The 14,230-nt window shown below is 38.3% G+C and overlaps 1 protein-coding gene across 1 annotated transcript in view; it reads right to left on the bottom strand.

The window, feature by feature from the left end:
* NRIP1 (nuclear receptor interacting protein 1) overlaps window positions 1-14,230 on the bottom strand; it is a 107,458-nt gene that overhangs the window by 57,592 nt on the left and 35,636 nt on the right. The gene's annotated exons all lie outside the window — the stretch shown is intronic.

Genomic DNA, 14,230 nt, shown 5'->3' with positions numbered 1-14,230 from the left:
TTATTACATATCAATTATACCTCACCTCGATAAAGTTATAAAAAAAGAAAACATAAATGCCTTAAAATGTTATATGCAATTCCACACCTAAGACTTTCCTAGTGAAAAAAAATATGGAGGCTATGTACAAATATTTAGCCACACGGTTGTTCATAATATACACTATTTCTACTAGCAAAAACCTGAAATAGTCATTAAATATCAAAATAAAAAAATTGGAACTGGTTTTAAATAAATTATGGCTTATCATGGAATACTATGTGGCTGCTAAAATATTATACAAGAAAATTAAATTATATGAAATGATACACAATATTATATACATAAAGTGAAAAAAAACAGAAAATGACATGTTCATTATAAATGAATTTTTGTTTTAAAATAAAAATGAATGTAGTAATTCTGCACTTATAGGTAATTATTATGTTTCTTCTTACTGATTTATATTTTCTAATTTCTCTACCATCACCTTGCAGATAGAACTTTTTTTTTTTTGCAGTTTTTAGCTGGAGCTGGGTTTGAACCTGCCACCTCTAGTATACAGGGCCGGCGCCCTACTCCTTGAGCTACAGGAGCTGCCCACTTGTACACAGAACTTTTCTAACCAACGAAACAAACTAAGGGGTGAAAATAGCTACAGTCTAAAACTGTCCACTCTTAGTACAAGAACAAAACTCATAGTCCTGAGAGGCTGCCACACATTACAGATGTAGTTCTGGGCTATCCTTCCACCCTCACTAGGGACCTACCAAATATCTGTGAAAAAGAGGCAGGTCTGACAGGTTGAATGGGAGCGGTCATTAAGTAAGCTACATGCTTTAGCAGTTACAAAGCTTTTTCACGGACATGACCTTACTGGATTTTACTAACTCTGTGAAACAAGCAGAGCAGGCATCACCCCACTTTACAGAGGGCAACAGACACTGAGCAGGGTGTTTACCTGACATGCCCCAGATTACAGAGGGTAGACTGCAACGGAGCTGGACTATAAATTCTCATAGGAATTCTAAGAGAAGCAGCAATCATTTCTCCTGATGGCAACATTAAAAATAACCTGCATTTATAATCATTAGTACTTGTATTAGAATATGGCAGGCACTTTGGGCACTTCCTAACTCCCCAGTTCTCAATTTCAGAAGCTATACCCAAGGCCAGCCCATCTGCTCCCTTGTCAAAGTTATCTACCAAAGTTCTGAATTTCTAGTAGAATTTAATTGTTCAATTTTCAGTTACATTTCTTCCTTTCTTAAAAAAAAAATTATTAAAGTTGGAATAAGAAAGTTTAATTCTTTACATGGGAAATGTAGATTCATGAATCTCATTTCCTAGTACTAAGTGTAGATGGGTGGGTAGAGAGAAGTTAGTATTTACGTTCCAAAGAACTGCCATAATTACATATTAGAATGTTACCAATAGTAACAATAAATTACTGTCAAAAGACATAACTTGATGAAACTTTAAAATAACTACCTGTACCTTTCAGATTAAATTTTTATTTTTTTCTGACATAGGTGCAGACAAGAAATAGTCCACAAACAGGCATGTTCTATGAAGAAAACTACCATCTCCTGGCAAGTATAGAAGTAAATATCACTGGACAAATTCTATTAATGAGCTGGTCAGTATCTAATGATGATGCCTGGCAGGATAAGGAATGCTTCCAGTGCCTATTCTTGGCACCCCAGGACTGAGCAGCTCTTACCAGGTAATGACAGCAATGGTTTACTGAGCTGTCACTATGTTTCAAGCCACCTATATACATGTAATAATTAAAAGAACCCTATAAGGTGATTATTATTACTCTCATTTTATAGGTAGGGAAACTGAGTTTAAGTCACCCCAAATCACAAAGCTAATAAGAGGCTGAAGTGCAATTCAAATGCTGGTTTATTTTACTTGAAAAAAGACAAGGCCTTGGCAGTTATTTGGAACATAAATATTAACTTTTCTCTACCCACCCATCTACACTTAGCATTAGGATATAAAGTTCATGAGTCTACATTTTCCATGTAAGGAATTAAAAAATATTCCAAGCTCAGAGTTTGCCACATTCCTACCTAGAATTATTTATGTTTAATGGTTGGTCTCTGCTAAAGCATTACTGTATCCTTTTCGAGATAAATATATGACTACATGTAAGATAAATTTGAAGAATATTTAAGTAATAACAATTAACAAAAGTTTATAGCATAAACTACTCTAACTGTTTAATATTTATATGTTTTCTTTTACTAATGAATGAGTAAATCAGCCTTACATCCAAACCAATGGATGAAACATCATGACAGGAAACATATCATACAAATCAAGAGTAACTTTATCATAACTGTATTGGAGAATATTACCATTATTAAAATGTATGTTTTCAAAGAATAATGACATGGGAAAATTATCAGAACATAATGCTAAGAAAGCCAGATACTATTGATTTGCCTTGAACAAACTGTCACACAGTCAGAAGGCTCGGCACTATGCTAAGTATTGTAATTACAACAGGAATAAGACAGACACAGACCTCAGGGGAAAGAGGCACAAACAAGAAAAACAGAAAATTAAAATAACTGAGGAGTTCAGCCAGAGGTGTACGGGAAGCTTTTTACCTAAAGTAATAAGGAAGATACTTTTCTGAGGCAATGATACTTAAGTTGATATCTAAACAACCTGAAGGCCCTAGTCAGACAAATAATGAAGTGAATTTCCAACCGAAGAAATAGCAGAGGCAAAGACCATGATGCCAAAAAAGGAATTGTCTGCTCCAGAACGGGAAGATCATCAGAGCAGGCAGTAATGAGCAAGAAAGAAAATACGCAGAAATGAGGTCAGAGTAATGAGCAGAAAATATGGTCTCCAATTTGTTTTTTGTCAAAAATATGTTACTCTGCACACATAATACTGAAAGAAAGGAGATTACAACATCAACCCGACATTTTTCCTCCATGGTAGGAAAAGGAGTTTGGAAGTTTCCCCTTAATATTTTCCACATGCTCTGAAATAAATTGTATAAATATTACAATAAGAAAAAATATGCCTAGAACTTCCAGTCCAATGTTGAACAGAAGTGGTTAGAGCAGATATCTATGCTTTGTCCCCAGATTTTAGGAAGAAAACAGTTTCTCACTATTAATTATGACAGGTATAAGTTTTTCATTCTCTTCTACAGCTTGTTTTTGAATTTGTTTTGCTGTAATCACTAATGCGTTGGACTTTTTCAAATTCTTTTTCTGTGTCTATTGAGATAATCATGTGTTTTTTGCTCTTTGCTCTCTTAATGCACATTAATAATCTATAAACAACACAAATACTGATCAACTGAGAATAAGCATAAAGTGGTTAACCACAAAAAAAAAAAACAACTAATAATTCATTTAATAAAGATGAATCTGGCTCGGCACCTTTAGCACAGTGGTTACAGCACAGGCCACATACACAGAGGCTGGCAGGTTTAAACTCGGCCCAGACCTGCTAAAACAACTATGACAACTGCAACTAAAAACAGCCGGGCCTCGTAACTGGCACCTGTAATCCCAGCTACTTGAGAGGCTGAGGCAAGAGAATCGCTTAAGTCCAAGAGTTTGAGGCTGCTGTGAGCTGTGATGCCACAGCACTCTACCAAGGGCAACATGGTGAGACTCTGCCTCAAAAAAAAAAAAGATGAATCTCAGAAACTTTATGCTTAGTGGAAGTAGCTAGATACAAAAAACACAAACATTGTATTATTCCATTCAGATATGAAATGAAGAGATCAACTCTTAGAGCAGGAGAAAGAAAAGAACACAGATTAAAGATGGGCATACAGGAAGTCTCTGGGGTGATGCAAATGTTCTAACCTTGGACTATGGTGATAGTTTGAAATCGTCAAACTGAATGAATGCTTACAGGGGTGAACTTTATGATGTATGTAAATTATACCTCAATACAGCTATGAAAAATAAAAACAAAAAGATATAAAGTTATAATGCACATTCATAAGTTGTCATTTCTTTCATTATTTAAAATGATAATTATAATTTAAGGTAAACCTAATATATTCTGATTACTCTTTGGAGAATGTAAAAGCAGACTTAAGATGACTATTCACCTTCACTATTCCTGCTGCTAGGAATGTAAAATACAGTAGTACATCTGATAAGAAAAACAAGTAGTTCCTTAAAAGGTAATCAAGAGTTACTGTATGACCCAGAAATTTCACTCCTAGGTATACACAAAAAGGAAATGAAAACTTAATGTCAATACAAAAACTTGTACTGCTGATTATCAGCACTATTCATAATAACCAAAAATTGGAAACTTAAGTGCCCATCAACCAATGAACAGATAAAATGTGATAAATCCACATAAGGAAGTGTTAGATTTAAAAAAAGGAATGAAGTACTGACACCTACAACATAGATTTAGCTTCATTACGCTGAGTGAAATAAGCCAGTGACCAGAAACCATGTCTTGCACGATTTAACTTATGTAAAATGTCCAAAAGAGGCAAACTGACAGAGACAGACAGATCGGTGGTGGCCTAGGGCAGGGGTGGGGAAAGATGAGAATGGGGGGTGACTGCTAATAGACAGAGATTTTTCGAGGGTCACGAAACTTAAAAAATCAGGCAGTGGTATTATTAGTCACACACCTGCGTGATTACAAAAGCCAGTACCCTGAAAACTCTGAATGGCTGAATTTTATGGTACGTAAATTGTATCTCAATAAAGCTGTAAAAAAGTGACTATCACCTGATATTTATTAAAACATCAGAAGTAACTTCAGGGTAAACAAGAGACCTCTCCACTCTTTCTTACTTGCTCTTCAGCTTATCTTATGTAAACTTTGTTCATATTTAACTAACTATGGGTAAATACAAGATCAGATGCTAAAAATCAACTGCATTTGTGCACTCCAGTAACAACAAAATTATATTTAAAAAACATCCAACAATAAGCCATACCTAGGAATAAGAAGTAATTTGTAAATAATGCATGTTCAAAATGGAGAAAATGTACTGGAAGATGTTAACCATGGAACCTGAATAATCTTAACAAGTGGACTGACGTGCCGTGTCCATGACAGAAAGACTCAATAGCATAAGATGACAGTTATTTCCAAATTGAACCAATAATTTTAATGCAACGCCAACCAAAATTCAAAAGGTTTCATAGGTTGGTTCTAAAATTTACATGAAGTAGCAAAAGGGAAGCCATCCAACCAAAACACAATATAGTGGGGGGCTTGCCCTATCAGATACCAAGACTACTCTAAATCTCTACGTGTCTAGTTAGTGTGCTCAGGGAAAAGAGGCCAACTGACTGCTGGAGAAGGAGCAGACCACCACACATATGGCCAACATTTGACAAAAGTTTCACGGAGATCACCAAAGAAAGGAGAAGTCATTCAACAGTGCAGAAACAACTGGCAATCCATCTGAGGGGGGAATGAAACTGGATCCCCACTAAATTCCAGAGGAATTAAAAGTTTTAAATAGAGAAGGCAAGTCTCTAATACTTTTAAAATAAAATACAATAGAATATTGTGATGATCTTAAAGGTTTTCTTAAGTCACAGGAAGGGCTAACTATAAAGCATAAGATTAACAAATTCAACTGCATTAAAATTAAAACCTTCCATTTAAATGCAGAAAATAAAAAAAATGAAAAGATGACCTACAACACCACAAAATACAATGCCAGAGAAATTAGGTATTTAGACTGCGTCTGTGTGTGTGTGTGTGTGTCCCCTATTACACTTGAATTAAAAAATGAGCAAAATGCAGAGCGGTAGCCTTAACAAGGGGCCCCAGCTCAAGCAGGATGAGACGGATGTCCACTGTGAATGAAGAAACACTGTGGTATAGAAAACAAGAGCCCAGGCTCTAACTTTGTACTCTACATCTAACTTCTCTGTATATGTTATTAGTTCCAAATGTAAAAAATATAAACGTGTTGAAAGCACAGTTTAAGTACATAACACATAAAAGATAAAAACAAGAATTTCACGAAGGAATATGCCAATGGTGATGATCACAGGAAGAGAAATCTCATTCACAATCACAGAAAAGCAAACAAAGACCTCAGTAGAATGATGTTCTGTATCCACTAAATTGAGGAAAGAGTGGTTGGGTATGAAGTGAGCAGGATGACGGAGGAGTCTCTGCGCAGGAATGTTCCAATGCAAGTGCTGCATCAGTGCCCAAGCTGAGGGAGGGGGTTACCCACAAAAAAATGCACTATGGTAGGAAGCTATGTGGGGTGAGGAAGGCTTGCTTCCACGTGAAGGGGGCTTTCAGATTCAAGTGGAATTGGGGGCAGGAGGAGGGACAATGGTAGACTGACTACACATGGGGAAACTGATCAGGTGAGAAAACTCATTAAGTAAAATGGTAGGTAAATTTCTCACTGTTACAGTAAGAAGAGGTATAAAAAAGAGAAGAAAACGTAATCAAACCCCATGGCAATGGAATGAAACCGGGGGATCGGTGTGATCAAAGAATGACATGTCAAAAAGACACAGAAGCCCAACTTGCCTGGGATCCCACCGGCTAAGTCAAGGATGAGATTAGCACTAAAATAAGTTAACAACAGTAATGGATTATAGGTCTGAATAAAATACAGGATCATGAACACATACTAATAGGAATTAATTAACTAAAAGTTTGATGAGAAAAGGATTGTTTATACAGTTTCAAACCACTTGCATGCAAAATAATTATTAATTACAGAGGGAAAATGAGTAATCTGACAGTAGATAAACCACACAGACACTATTTTAATCGAGTAACCGCAGTGAACACCAACAAAAACAGAGCAAAATGAAATTGTGTGCCACCTGATAGAACACAAAGAGAAGACACGCATCAAATCTGCGACTTTCCTGCTGAATATTTGTCTCATAGATGTGATTATGAGGAGACAGCAGACAACCCCAAGGGAGAGGTATTCCACAGAATGACTGGCCTGGATAGTCTTCCAAAGTCCTAAGTCTTGAAAGTCAAACAAAGACTAAAAGGATATAACAAGTAAAATGCAAGGTGTGATTCTAGATGGTAGCAATGATCAGTGATTTCGACAGTTTTGTTGTGGGATACAGGATAATGTCCTTGTTTATTTGTAGGAAACACACACTTGTTCATCATGAATAAAGAAGCACTGAGTCAAATCTTCAGTGGGAAAAATTTCCTCTGTATCGTATATGCAACTTTTCTGTATGCAGTATTATTTTAAAATTTAAAAAATATGTAAAACATAAATATTCTGAATATACAGTTTTAAGCACATAATGGAAAAAGGATAGGAATGAGCATGTCATGAAAGACTATACAAATAGTGAATAAGCATGATTATTCACCATGAAAAGATGCTCAACCCTGCTGGCAATCACAAAAAAGCAAACGGAGACCACAATAACATGTCCTTTGCATTTACTAAATTGGGAGAAGTTATGAAACCTGACAGTTCCAAGATTTGGCAATGATGTGGCTCAATGGAAGCTTCTAATACATTACTAGTAAAAGGCAAAGTGGTCCAACAACTTAAATGATAGAATTATGCTCTACACCCCCAGATGCCTAGTGACATTTTGCAGAAAAGTGATCATCCAAAGGAAGAGAAAATGGAAAGGAGGGAGGTGGAGAGTTCCCAAAGCCCAAAAACTCTCAGAAGATGATGAATTAAATAAGGTTAAAAAAGATAACTGCATTTTTTGTATGTGTACATACTCTGGAAAGCAGTTGGGGGACACTGCCATTTATTTGAGATGTTTTCCCCTTTCATCCTTAAAGTCATCCTACATTGGAGGTGGGGAGGAAATGGGTCAAGGATGGTTTGCAGCAAAGGTCTAATTTTTTTTTTTTTTTTTTTTGAGATAGAGACTCAAGCTGTCCCCCTGGGCATAGTACCGTGGCATCACAGCTCACAGCAACTTCCAACTCCTGGGCTCAAGCAAGTCTAATGCCTCCACCTCCCAAGTAGCTGGGACCACAGGCGCCTGCCACAACACCTGGCTATTTTTTGGTTGCAGCTGTCATTGTTGCTTGGCGGGCCTGGCTGGATTCGAACCTGCCACCTTAGGTGTATGTGGCTGGCGCCTTAGCCACTTGAGCCACAGGTGCCAGCCCAAAGGTCTAATTTTGAATCACTGTTTTAATTTTTAACTCTAAGACAAACCATTAGTTGGTAACAAAGCCAAAACTCTACCCACAACTAGAACTCTTCAAGTTCTAGTACAACCTAATAAATAATACTGCTTCCGCATAAAAGTCTTAAATTCTAACAAAGTAGCTATACTATCAAGTAACTTATTCTAGATATAATGGGACCAAAAATAGAAGATATTAAAAAAGACTTTATTACTGGACAAACTTAACTCTATTTTAATATAATATCTGTAATATACGATAACTGCTTAATATTAATACTTTCATTAGCTGTTACTTTTGAAAAGTTATTTGGATGAATTATAGCTTTGAAAAAAAATTTTTAAATCACTGACAAAAGTAAGTATTTCCTCCAAAATTTTCTTGCCATCATATCCAATAGCAAACAAAAGCCATAAAAAGTATTTTGTTGGTAAAACTTCAATGGGCAGTCACTGCATCAATTTACCTGAGGGCTTTAATCTGGAGAGGGTGTCTAGTTACCCTAAGGTTAACTACACAACTTACTGATCTCAGGTTTAATACCTGCCTTTTCTTGCTCTTCTTGCTCCTTCTTTGGGTCACTCTGCATGGAATGTAGGAAATGTAGGAAATGTAGCAGGAGGGACAGCACATGCATGAATTAAGACTGGGTTCAAAGTGTAAAGCCAAAGACTGACCAACAATGGTAATGCTATCTATTTTTATAAAATATGAGTTAGTCCCTTCAACTACAAAGATTTAGAATATGGGCTCGGTGCCTGTGGCTCAAGTGGCTAAGGCACCAGCCACATACACCTGAGGTGGCAGGTTCGAATCCAGCCCCGGCCTGCCAAACAACAACGATGGCTGCAACCAAAAAATAGCCGGGCGTTGTGGTGGACGCCTGTGGTCCCAGCTACTGGGGAGGCAGAGGCAGGAGACTCGCTTGAGCCCAGGAGTTGGAGGTTGCTGTGAGCTTCGATGTCACGGCACTCTACCCAGGAGGATAGCTTAAGGCTCTGTCTCAAAAAAATAATAATTATAATTATAATAATAAAATAAATAAAAAGAAAAAAAATAATAATTAAAAAAAAAAGACTTAGAATATGGTTCTTTTAAATAATGATCCACTAGAAGGACTGATAATTTGGAAAGATCATCTGTGAAGTATCCAGTAAGTCAACTGGATAAGCATTATTCAAATTTTAAAAAGTATTTAATACCAAAATTCCAATATTAATCATTACATTTTTAAAAAGTAGAACAATATTTTCCTCCAGTAGTTAAAGCCATGTCATAGGGCTATCAATGGACATAACTATAACTCATTATGTACTACATGCCAAGAATTATTAAGTGTATACAGTAACTCTCAAAACAACCCTATCACGTTATTGCCATTTTATAGGTAAGAACAGGGAATCTTAGAGGGCTAAGATAATTTGCCAAAGTCAACAGTCACATCTAGAACCTAACCTGGTCTTGTTCAAAACTACTACGCTGGGAATTCTGGGAAGATGGCTGACTGGCAGAAACTCTCGGCAGAGGCTCCAGAGCAGAGGAAGAAAAATGGAATGGAATTAGACTCTATGGAGCCAAAGGTGGGGAGCTGAGCCAAGCAAGAAGTTCAGCAAGCTGTAACTCTAAGGAAGAGCATTCAAGAAAACAAATTATAGGTACAAAGACTACTGACTAGAGGACAGGAGACCCCTCCCCCAAGCAGGAGGCCTGGCACAGGCTATCTGCCAAAGAGGAAGGAACAAAAGACCTGTTATTTTACCTCGCTAGAGAGAGCCGCTAAACTCCAGGTCTCTTTCTCCAGGGAGGTCCCACTTATGAACCTAGACACCACCCCTAGGCATTGAACAGATATTTTCCCCCACAAGTCCAAACTCCCAGTCCACCCTTTCACCCTCTCATGGCGGTCTGAAGTTCTGCCCCTGCAGAGCATAGAGTGTTTGGTCTTGTTCTGAGAGATCTGGGCACTGTGTGGACCATCAACCATCAGGATGGAATCTGTGACTAAAGGGGAAGAAAGAGGGTGTGGGGAAAAAGGGACACTCAGCGGGAGGAGGAGCAGTCCCCCGGCTGTGTCTGGCAGGACAGGGTGGAGAACCCCCGGCTATGATGGCACCCACAGTAGGAGAGTAGTTGCTCCGTGTAGGCTGAGTTGGACAGACATGGCTGGTCCCCAGCCCCTGCTGGGCCTGCAAGCAGAGGCTTGATAGGCAAGGACTGCAATCTGAGAGCAAGGGCATGGTCCCCTGATTCCAACAGAACCCTCGAGTAGTAGCTTACTGGGTGTGAACCAATACCTGAGGGCTAGGGCGTGGTCCACTGTTTTCAGTGGGGCTCTTGAGCAGAGGCTTACCGGGTGAGGACTGAGACCAGCAGGTGGAGTATGGTGCCCTGACTCTTACAGAGCCTGTGAATAGAGGCTTGCAAGGCAGTGGACTGAGACTGGCAGGCGGGGGCATGGTCCCCTGAGTCCAATTGGTCTGGCAAGCAGAGGCCAGCTGGTGTGGACTGAGACCAGTGGGCGGGGGTGTGGCCCCTGGCTCCAATGGGGCCTATGAGCAGACAAGTGGACAACAGTGTGGACTGAGTCTGGCTGGAGGGAGTGTGGATCCCTGGCTCCAACTGTGTTGTTGAAGACCCTTGAATCGCTCACTGTTGGGCAGGGTTTGCACTGCCTGAGACAATTTGGTTGGAACCCGTGTCTGAGGATGTCCACTTGGGGACATTCTGAGGTTGACCTTCTGCCCTATAGCGGAAAAGACCTGAAGGGTGGGGACTGGGTGCCCCAGTTGTTTGTATCTCTTCACAGTCGAGATTTAAATCTAATACTGTGGTTTCTTAGGATAGGGTGGAGGTTGGCTGATATCAGAACAGAGCTAGCATGTACTATCTAACCAAGTAGGTCCTCAGAGTCTCCGGCCAAAACTCTGAAAGGGGCCTTCGTAAGGTTGTAGGAGATAAGCCACAATTACAAAGCCTAGTGCTTTGGTAAGGGGCTATCTCTACTGCCTGAGAACCCCAATTCAATCTTGCTCTACCAGTTCTAATAACCAAACAGTGGAAAATAAACATGGTGTTGACCCAACAGTAGAACTCTAGCAACATGAATAACCAAAGTAGATCAACACCCCCCCCCCAGAAATGACAAAGGAGATACAACTGAAGATGCCATGAAGACAAAGGGCAGCAATGTCAGAAATCAAATTCAGAATATGGATAGCAAATAAGATAAACAGAATGGAAGAAAAGATAGAAATTGAATTCCAAAGAGTAGTTCTAAAGTTGTCTCAAGAAATTAATGAATTCAAAGCCCAAGTTACCAAAGATATGGATATAATGAGAAAAGAGATAGCAGAGCTCAAGGAAACGAAGAAGTTAGTTGAGGAGCTCCGAAATACAGTAGAATTCGGCAGTAATACAGTTGACCAGGCAGAAGAAAGGATCTCTGAAACTGAAGACAAAGCCTTTGAACATTCACAAACACTCAAAGAGGCAGACAAATGAAGAGCAAAAATTGATCATTCCCTGAGAGAATTGTGGGATCACTCCAAAAGATCAAACATTCGTCCTACAGGAATTCCCAAAGGAGGAGAGGATGGTCCTAAAGGTACAGATGCTGTACTCCAAGAGATTTTGGAGGAGAATTTCCCAAGCATTGCAAAAGATACAGAATTTCAGATAGCAGACAATTTCAGAACCCCAGCAAGGCTCAATCCAAACAAAACATCTCCTAGACAAATTGTCATTAACTTTGCCAAAGTTAAGACGAAAGAAAAAATTCTACAAGCAGCCAGATATAAGAAAAGCATCACCTACAAAAGGAGAAATATCAGAATGACTGAAGATCTCTCAGCTGAAACATTTCAAGCCAGAAGAGGATGGTCACTGACTGTCAATCTCCTAAAACAAAATAACTTTCAGCCCAGGATCCTGTATCCAGCTAAACTGAGTTTCATTTATGATGGAGAAATCAAATACTTGAATGACATAGACATGTTGAAGAAATTTGTCATATATAAACCAGCTCTCCAGGATATTCTCAGACCCATCCTCCAAAAATGACCAGTGCAATGCTCCACCTCCAAAGTAAACTCACCCAGAAATTTTTGAACAAAACCCAACTTCCACAGTGGTGAAAAAAAATCATGACACCCAAAACACAACCAGGTTTATCAATTCTCTCAATTAATGTGAATGGCTCAAATCAGGGGTCCTCAAACTTTTGGTCTGTCCTGCAGACCACTGGAGGGCCGGACTGTGGGCCCTCGGATGAGTTGGCTGCTAAGCAGGACAGGCAGTGGCTGCAAAAACATCCTGGCGGGCTGGATAAATGTCCTAGGCGGGCTGCCTGTGGCTGATGAGGACGCATGGCTTAAATCGTCCTCTAAACAGGCACAGGCTGGCTGACTGGATATATAATCTCAGACCAGATATCTGCTGTATACAAGAATCTCACCTTGCCTTAAAGGATAAAAATAGACTCAGGGTGAAGGGATGGATTTGTATAATATAGGCAAATGGAAACCAGAAAAAAGCAGGGATTGAAATTTTAGTAGCAGATACAACTGGCTTTAAACCAACAAAGATAAAGAAAGATAAGGAAGGTCACTACATATTTGTCAAGGAAAACACCCAACATGAAGAGATCTTGATAATTAACATTAATGCACCCTACCAGAATGCTCCTCAATTCATAAAACAGACCCTAATGGATATGAACAACTTGATATTTTTCTGCACTATAATAGTTGGAGATTTTAACACCCCTTTGACAGTTTTGGATAGATCCTCCAAGAAGAAACTAAACAAAGAAATATTAGACTTAAATCTGACCTTAGAACAAATAGGCTTTACAGACCTCTACAGAACATTTCACCCTAATAAAACTGAATATACATTCTTCTCTTCAGCCCATGGGTCATCCTCAAAAACAGATCATACCCTAGGACACAAGTCCCACCTCAGTAAATTTAAAAGTATAGAAATTATTCCTGTATCTTCTCGAACCACCATGGAATAAAAGTTGAACTCAAGAGCAATAGGAATCTTCATACCCAAACAAAGTCATGGAGGCTGAATGATAGCTGGGTCAAAGATGAGATTAAGAAGGAAAGCATCAAATTTTTTGAATAGAATGATAACAAAGACACAAATTATCAAAACCTGTGAGATACTGCAAAAGCAGTCCTGAGAGGGAAATTTATAGCATTGGAAGCCTTCATCAAGAAAACAGAAAGAGAGGAAGCCAACAATTTAATGGATCATCTCAAGCAACTGGAAAAGGAAGAACATTGTAACCCCAAAGCCAGCAGAAGAAAAGAAATTAGCAAAATGAGGGCAGAATTAAATGAAATTGAAAACAAAAGAATCATTCAGAAGATCAATGAAACAAAAAGTTGGTTTTTTTGAAAAGATTAACAAAATTGATAAACCTTTGGTCAACCTAACCAGAAACAGAAAAGTAAAATCTCTAATATCATCTATCAGAAAGGGTAAAGGACAAAAAGGTTAAGATAAAGGAGAAATAACAGATACTTCAGAAATTCAAAAAATCCTCAATGATTACTACAAAAATCCCTATTCCCAGAAATATGAAAATCTGAAGGAAATGGACCAATACCTGGAAGCACACCACTTTTCTAGCCTCAACCAGAAAGAATTAGAAATCTTGAATAGACCTATATCAATCACTGAAATTGCATCAACAATATGAAATCTCCCTAAAAAGAAAAGTCCAGGACCAGATGGCTTCACATCCGAATTCTATCAAATATTTCAAGAGGAACTAGTACCTATATTATACAACATTTTCCAAAGCATAGAAAAAGAAGGAATACTTCCCAATACATTCTATGAAGTGAATATCACCCTGATACCCAAACCAGGAAAGGATCCAACAAAGAAAGAAAATTATAGACCAATATCATTAATGAATATCAATGCAAAAATGTTCAATAAGATCTTAGCAAACAGGAAATAAATTACACACTATGATCAAGTTGGTTTTATTCCAGGGATACAGGATTGGTTCAACATATGCAAATCTATAAATATGATACATCACATCAATAAAATAAAAAACAAAGACCATATGATTCTCTCAATTGACGCAGCAAAA

Source organism: Otolemur garnettii, unplaced genomic scaffold (genome assembly GCF_000181295.1).
Source record: "Otolemur garnettii isolate 467f Iridium unplaced genomic scaffold, OtoGar3 scaffold00009, whole genome shotgun sequence".
Taxonomy (NCBI): Eukaryota; Metazoa; Chordata; class Mammalia; order Primates; family Galagidae; genus Otolemur; species Otolemur garnettii.
Note: the sequence above shows the minus strand (reverse complement) of the source record. Positions and strands in the feature narration are given on the sequence as shown.